The sequence below is a fragment of the Octopus bimaculoides genome, chromosome Z (assembly GCF_046866305.1).
Source record: "Octopus bimaculoides isolate indiv1 chromosome Z, ASM4686630v1, whole genome shotgun sequence".
Lineage (NCBI taxonomy): Eukaryota > Metazoa > Mollusca > Cephalopoda > Octopoda > Octopodidae > Octopus > Octopus bimaculoides.
The window spans coordinates 15,629,182-15,636,681 of NC_142944.1; positions in this window are offsets into that span (position 1 = coordinate 15,629,182).

Below are 7,500 nucleotides of genomic sequence, written 5' to 3' on the forward strand. Positions count from 1 at the left end.
TCTACTTTATTCTGTACCATTGAGTGTGTCTGTTTGTGTGTATGTGTGTGTCTGTCTGTGCGTCTGTATGTGTGTGTGTGTGTATGTGTGTGTGTGTTTGTTTGTTTGTTTCCTCCTATATTCAGTTAGTTATAGTAAAAATAATTTAATGTTAATCTGATGGTTACTCTGTACTTATGCAGAGTACAAATTTATTTTTAAACATGGAAACTATGGAAAGTGACTTCGAAGTTTCAGCCAGTTAAGCCATATATCAATACCTAGATTTATATGTATCTATGTAGCTATGTGTTTATGTATGTATGCATGCGTGTATGACTCTGTGTGCGTATGCATTTATGTACGTACGCATGTATGTGTATGTATGTTTGAATGTACTATGTATGTACATACGTATGTAAATATAGATGTATGTATGTATGTATGTATGTATGTATGCATGCATGCATGGATGTACGTCTGTGAGAGTATGTATGTCTGAATGTGTGTGTATGTATGTATGTATGTATGTATGTATGAATGTATGTATGTATGTATGTACGCATGTATGTATGGATATATGTATGTATGCATGTATGTATGGGTAGATGAACGGATTGATGTGTATACGTTTGTGAGTGTATGTATGTCTGAATGTGCGTGGGTATGTACGCATATATGTATGTACTTATGTACGTATGTATGTATGTATGTATGTATGCATGTATGTATGTATGTATGCATGTATGTATGTATGTATGTATGTATGTATGTATGTATGCTGAAAAGTTCCTGGAATTAAGATTATTTCGAAAAGTTTGCAATAAGTCTGTGAATCAGTGAGGGGAATATTTTCAATAAAATCATAATTAACTGATCCTCCTGTATTTTCTTTTACCCAAAGCCATTAACTTTTCTACGCACACTCGTATGGATGTATATTTATGTATATATACGTATGTTTGTTTGTATGTATGTATGTACCAACATACGCACACACATACAAGCACACATACACACACACACACACACACACACACACACACACACACACACACAAATATACATATATGTGGCTTTGTGGTAAGAAGCTTGCTTCCCAACCACATGGTTCCAGGTTCAGTTCCACTGCGTGGTACCTTCGACGAGTGTCTTTGGCTATAGCGTCGAGACGACCAAAGCATTTTGAGTGAATTTGGTAGATGGAAACTGAAAGAAGCCCATTGTATATGTATATATGTACATAAGTGTGTGTGTGTGTGTGTTTTATGTTTGTCCCCCCCCCATCCCATCACCACTTGAAAACCGGTGTTTGGTATGTCCCTGTAAATTAGCGGTTCAGCAAGACAGATCGATAGAATAATTACGAGATTTAAAAAAATAAACACTGGTTTCTAATCATTTGACTAAAATTTCTGCAAATCGGTGCTCTAGCATGGTTGCAGTCTAATGATTGAAACAGATAAAAGATACAAATACACCGATATGCACTTTTGTCTGTGTATGTCTGTCCGTACATATGCATAGTCAAAAGGCACCCTTATCTTCTCTCATCCTTTCAATATTTTGATTCTTTGGCATTTACCTACTTCATAGTTGTTTTATTTTTCGCAAAAGATTTAGCGGTCGTTTCAGTTTATTCACATTATATCTTGAAATGTCTCATGGTCTTCATAGAAAGTTATAATAGTTAATTTGAACTGGGAGGTGCTACATTTAAAGATAAATTACACTACGCCCCCCCCCCCCCACAAAAAGATTAATCGTTTGCTACTCAGACAAATGGTGCTGTACCAAAACTAAGTCGCGTACGATGATTCCGAATCTGAAATCAGAATTGATGTAGCACGCCAGAAATTTGAGTTATGCGCATAATTATATATTAATACTATGTTAGAATCAGGAATAATTAAGTTCAAGTCAAATAATTATTATTATAGCAAAAGAGCACTTCGTCGGTTACGACGACGAGGGGTCCCAGCTGATACGATCAACGGAACAGCCTCCTCGTGAGATTAACGTGCAAGTGGTTGAGCATTCCACAGAGACGTGTACCCTTAGCGTTGGTCTCAGGGAGATTGAGCGTGACAAGGCTGGCCTTTTGAAATAGAGGTGTTACTCATCTTTGCCAACTGAGTGGACTGGAGCGACGCGAAATAAAATGTCTTGCTCAAGGACACAACACGTCGCCGGGAATTGAACCCACGACTTTACAATCGTGATCCGAATGTCCTAGCCACTAAGACACGGGCCTTCACATTATAATGGTATATTAGTATTGTATATAGTAAATTTATGTTCAAGTCAAATAGTATTATAATATAATGGTACATAGTATATTTATGTTAAGGGAATACTCACTTTATTTTTTATATGCTCAGCTCAGAAATGTTTGAGACACTTGCTCTTGTGCTTGTGCATCGTGCTGGTCTCCCATTGTAGGAACCAGCGGTAGTCACCCATCATGTGTGGATTGAACCGGCCTTGGTATCTCGTTTCCACTTCAGATATGTTCTGGTGGAACCTCTCACCATGCACATCACTAACGGCACCAAGATCCATTGGGGAAAAATCAAGATGAGAAAGAAAGAAGTGCATCTTAAGGGGCATTCGGCATCCCATTCTTTCATACGCTGTTAGCATGTTGTTTATTAAATCAGCATAGTTTTCAGATCTATGATTTCCAAGAAAGTTCTGTACAATTAACATGAATGAATACCATGCCCTTGGCTCAACTGGATTCCCTTTACCTCTGAATTTGCTATCAGATATCAATTCTCTGATCTCGGGTCCAATGAAACTGTCTACTTACCTTTCAGTTTTGCGTTACTTTTCTCTGCACCAAACTTTACATTTACGTAGTGGAAGCCACAACCATCGTGTATTATTGCTTTTACGAAGTTTTCATGAAACCGAGTTTGATGTGAAGGGTTGGAAGGAAGATCTTTTTCGGGTCGGCCAGTGGCATATGCTACACATTGTACCAACCAACTACGCGCTCATCTCTTTTAAGCCAGTCTTTTACAGTGTAATGACTGCTGTTATCGTGGCTGTTCCAAATACACAAGAAGCACACATTTTTGGTATATCCCAGCTGCAGTCATAGGAGGAGGGAAATCACATTTAAATCACCACAGATATTCCATTTATGAACTGAGTACTTACCTCCTTTCAGAAAGAGTTCCATCAATTCATAAGTCTCTTCCATTCCGACAACATGACCCACAAGAATGGAAGGTTTTTCATTACCATTATGTGACAACACAGCTTTGAGGCTAACCTTACTCGAGTCTATAAACAATCTCCATTCGTTAGCCACATGCACGTGTCCTAGTTTTTGCATGAGGGAATTAACGTAAGTACAGAAGCAAACATTATTTTCTTGCTTGAAAAAGACAGGCAAGCCTTTATGGCAAGAACGGAAAATAGACATTTGTGTACCTTGCTGTAGGAGATTCCGTTGTTGTGGTTTGGATCCCAAAATTTCTGCCCTGTCTTTTGACAATTCTAGTTCTCTTACTAAATCGTTCAAACCTTCTTGATTAAACTAACCCGGCTCATCTTCTTATAATCAGCTACATACTCTTCATCGATAGGAGAGTGATAACGCAGAGTAATCAAGCAGAGCGAGAGATACACTTTCTTATAGTTTGTTTTGTTGCTGTTATTTCTTTAATTTTGAATCAAGACCGCTTTCATTTTAGCAAATATTATAATACGTCTATATCTAGCCGAAAGTGTAGCTATAATCTTTCGCATGCGCACAACTCAAAATCCTGATGTGCTAGAACAATTCTGAGTGCGGATTCAGAATTAGCATCTTCGATTTATTCCAAATCACATGCTTTTACCCCAGTAAAATCTTTGTTGTCCATTGGTAGGAGCTCTACGCATCTCTAAGTCAGCCCGGAATGAGAGGCGGGGTAGCAGTGCTGTTTAGGAAAGGCCTGGATCTCGAAGTTCGGACAATCTTCCTGGACCCAGAGGGAAACCTGGTGGGCCTGGACGTGAGCGACAGTGAAGGTGATGCATTTAGACCAGTCGCTGTTTACGTCACCACGAGGGCGGGGCAGCCAGATTTCTTCAAACGTTTGGATGTTTTCCTTTGGACTTCAGGCTTTTTAATATTAGTAGGTGACTGGAACGCCATCTTGGACGCACACCTGGATAGGGTGGAGCTAGCTGATAGGAGAGAGGGGTGTAAAAGTCTCACAAACCTGCTCAGTCGCTTCCAGTTGGCTGAGAGGCACCGAAAGGGTTTTCCGAATGCGCCAATGTAGACATGGACGAACCACATCAGGTCTTCCAGATCGTATCTAGACAGATCATTTTGTAGGCCTGTAGATAGAAGTAGTATAAGTTGCCCACGTTACAAAGTCGACGGCTACACGGACCGTAAATTTGTTATCTTTACGGTCTACATAGATAAGATCCATTGACAGGCCCCCGGATACTGGAAGCTGGACGCGTTCTTCCTGGCGCGTCAAGCTCTCAGAGACTGGGTTAGCAAGTTGGTCAATCGACGGCGCAATCGTGGTGGATAGCCCTGATAGACGTTGGTGGATAGCCCTGAAAAGGGTTATTACAGTAGAGGCGGTAGGTTTTTCTAATGAAATAACGTTAGAGGAATCTAGGATAGGGGAAGACTTAGTTAGGAAGCTAGAAGAGGCACTTAGGAAAGGCATAGCAACCGACGGTCCATCTGCTGTCAACAGCCCGCTGAGTGGAAGACTGAGCATGCCGTGACTAATGATGCACGGACATGCGGTAAAGCTGCAACATCTCCAACGTTTCCTTAACGGTGAGCAGGTGTAGTCACCATTCGTCAAATGGAACATTCCGCAGCTCGTCTACTTGATGGCGCTACAGTCGTGGGACAAGCGTAGACCAAGAAAGGGCGCTTGGCACCTGGAGTGTCAGCATGTGCTCACGGTCTTCTGTCAGTCGAGCAACGCAGTCGCTGGAAGTTTCACCATGGAGTTCTATAGAGGATTAGTGGAGGGAAAGAGCGACGACGTACTCGGGGAAACTCTGGGAGTCGAGAGGGATCAACTTTACCGGGGGACTTTCGAGCCATGATCTATGCATAACCTCCAGAAATCCATAGCTACCGGGGAGCTCTGCTGGTTCGAGACAAGATCTGCAGTCATAGAAGGGCTATGAGACTCACTTGTCCGTGGTACGCGCGGCGCGATGAAACCGTCTTGCATGCCATCGTGTAGTGTTCGTGCATTACCGACTTGTGGAGCTTTGTGGAACAGCTGTGGTCACATGTAGGACAGATCCGGTTATCAGCCGAGTCCATTGTGAGGATCACCCCGCCGCCTTTTTTCGGCTGGAGAGGAAAGGCACTGAAGATAGACATTTTCCTCTTCAGCCAATCCCTCATCGACTTTTTCAAGTTCCACTTGAAATGGAAAATAAAGGTAGAGTGGGAAGTACTACACCTCCCTCCAATCCCACAACTCAGTAAATTTGTTGAAGGGTGTGTGAATGTTGCAAAAGTGGCTCGTGTGAATGAACCTACTCTGAATATCTATCTGTAAACCAGAGCAGTTGAGGGGAAGAGGGGTACCTACTTGGCATGCCCTTGGCAGTCATGGAGACCAGGATGTGTGGTGTACCCTGGTTGGCCCTGGGTGGAACTTTCCCCTACAGGGGAATTTTTTGTTTAATTTTTTTAACTATTTGTATTTTTTATTGTTTACACGTTTTGTTTTAAACCACACTTGTCTCTTGTTTTGTGTTGTCCCTATATGAATTTTGTGTTCGGCCCTTGTGGCCAATCAAGAAAGGATTATTATTGTTATTATTATTATTATTACTATTAATATTATTATTATTATTATTATTATTATTATTAATATTACTAATATTATTATTATTATTATTATTATTTTATTATTATTATTATTATTAAATCGTCTGTCTTCACGTTCAAATTCCACCGAGGTCGACTTTGCCTCTCATCCTTTCAGGGTCGATAAATTAAGTACCAGTTGCGTACTGCGGTTGATCTAATTGACTGGTCTCCCTCCCCCAAATTTCGGGCCTTGTGCCTATTGTAGAAAGGACCATTATTATTATTATTATTATTATTATTATTATTATTATTATTATTATTATTATTAATATTATTATTATTATTATTATTATTATTAATATTCATGTTGCTTTCGTTGTTAGTCTCTTTTCTTTTTCATGACCTGCTGTTTAGTCTTGTTATTTCTTTTTTTTTCTACTCTAAGCCCGAATTTTTTTTTGGGGGTGGGGGCAGTCGATTAGGTCGATTCCAGTGCATAACTGGTACTTAATCTATCGACTCCGAAAGGATGAAAGGCAAAGTCAACCTCGGCGGAATCTGAACTCAGGACGTATAGGCAGACGAAATACCGCTAAGCATTTCGCCCGGCGTGCTAACGGTTCTGCCAGCACGCCGCCTTATTTAGTCTTGTTATTTATCGCTTTGATGATGGCTTTGATGAAAGCGTCCGTAGATGACAGTGAAAGAAAGATTATTAGAGAGAAAATTCGGAACTTATGTGACAGAGAACGAGGAAGATGAAAGTAGAGAGAATAAGGAAGAGACAAAAGAGGTGGGAGATGAAGGAGGAGCAAGCGAAGGAGGAAGCGAGGGAGAAAGCGAAGGAGGAGGCGAAGGAGAAGGGGGAGTGAGATAAAGGAGGAGGGGAGAGGAGGCGAAGGAGAAGTAGGATGATGATGATGATGATGATGATGATGATGATGAAGAAGAAGAAGAAGAAGAAGAAGAAGATGAAGAAGAAGAAGAAGAAGAAGAAGAAGAAGAAGAAAAAGAAGAAGAAGAAGAAGAAGAAGAAGAACAACAACAACAACAACAACAACAATGACAACAAGGAAGAAGAGAAGAAGACGAAAAGAACCTGCTATAGATTGCGACCGATGGGGAAGTAGAGGAGAGAAACCTAGCGGGTATTCTTCGATAATATAGTCGTAGTTAAATAAGGAACAAGGCAATTTGAAGGAAGGCATTTTAAACACAGGAAGAAGTTTTCCCCATTAGACATAACAGTGGAAGCTGTGAGCGAGTCGACTTGGCACTGTGATATGAAGAAAAACTGCTTTGGATCGCTGCAGGCAGTGTGTCTTGTTCCAGGGCGCTTAGCTTCCCTACTGGATCTAGCCTAAGATATAATCTGAGAAAAGTTTATACGGATAAACGATATGATTTATAAGTCGGCTTGTTCTGTTAGAATACTTCTTTTGAAAACAAATTGGGTTTCTTGACTTCTGTCGAGAATAAAAATAAAAAATAAAAACCAGAAAGAAAATTCGAATTGTTTGATAGCGTTGATGGGTACAGGAGTCATATATAATATGTCTAATTAGTGAAGCTCTACGAAATTTTTGATGAGTGGAGTTAAAAGTAGAAGTAAGCTTCGGGCGTAGCTAAGAAGATGGCACAGTTTCTATTTCCTGTTGAGGCAAATTGCGCTTCACTTACTTTACTAATATCTTCCAGATAAGTATGAAGCTCACAAA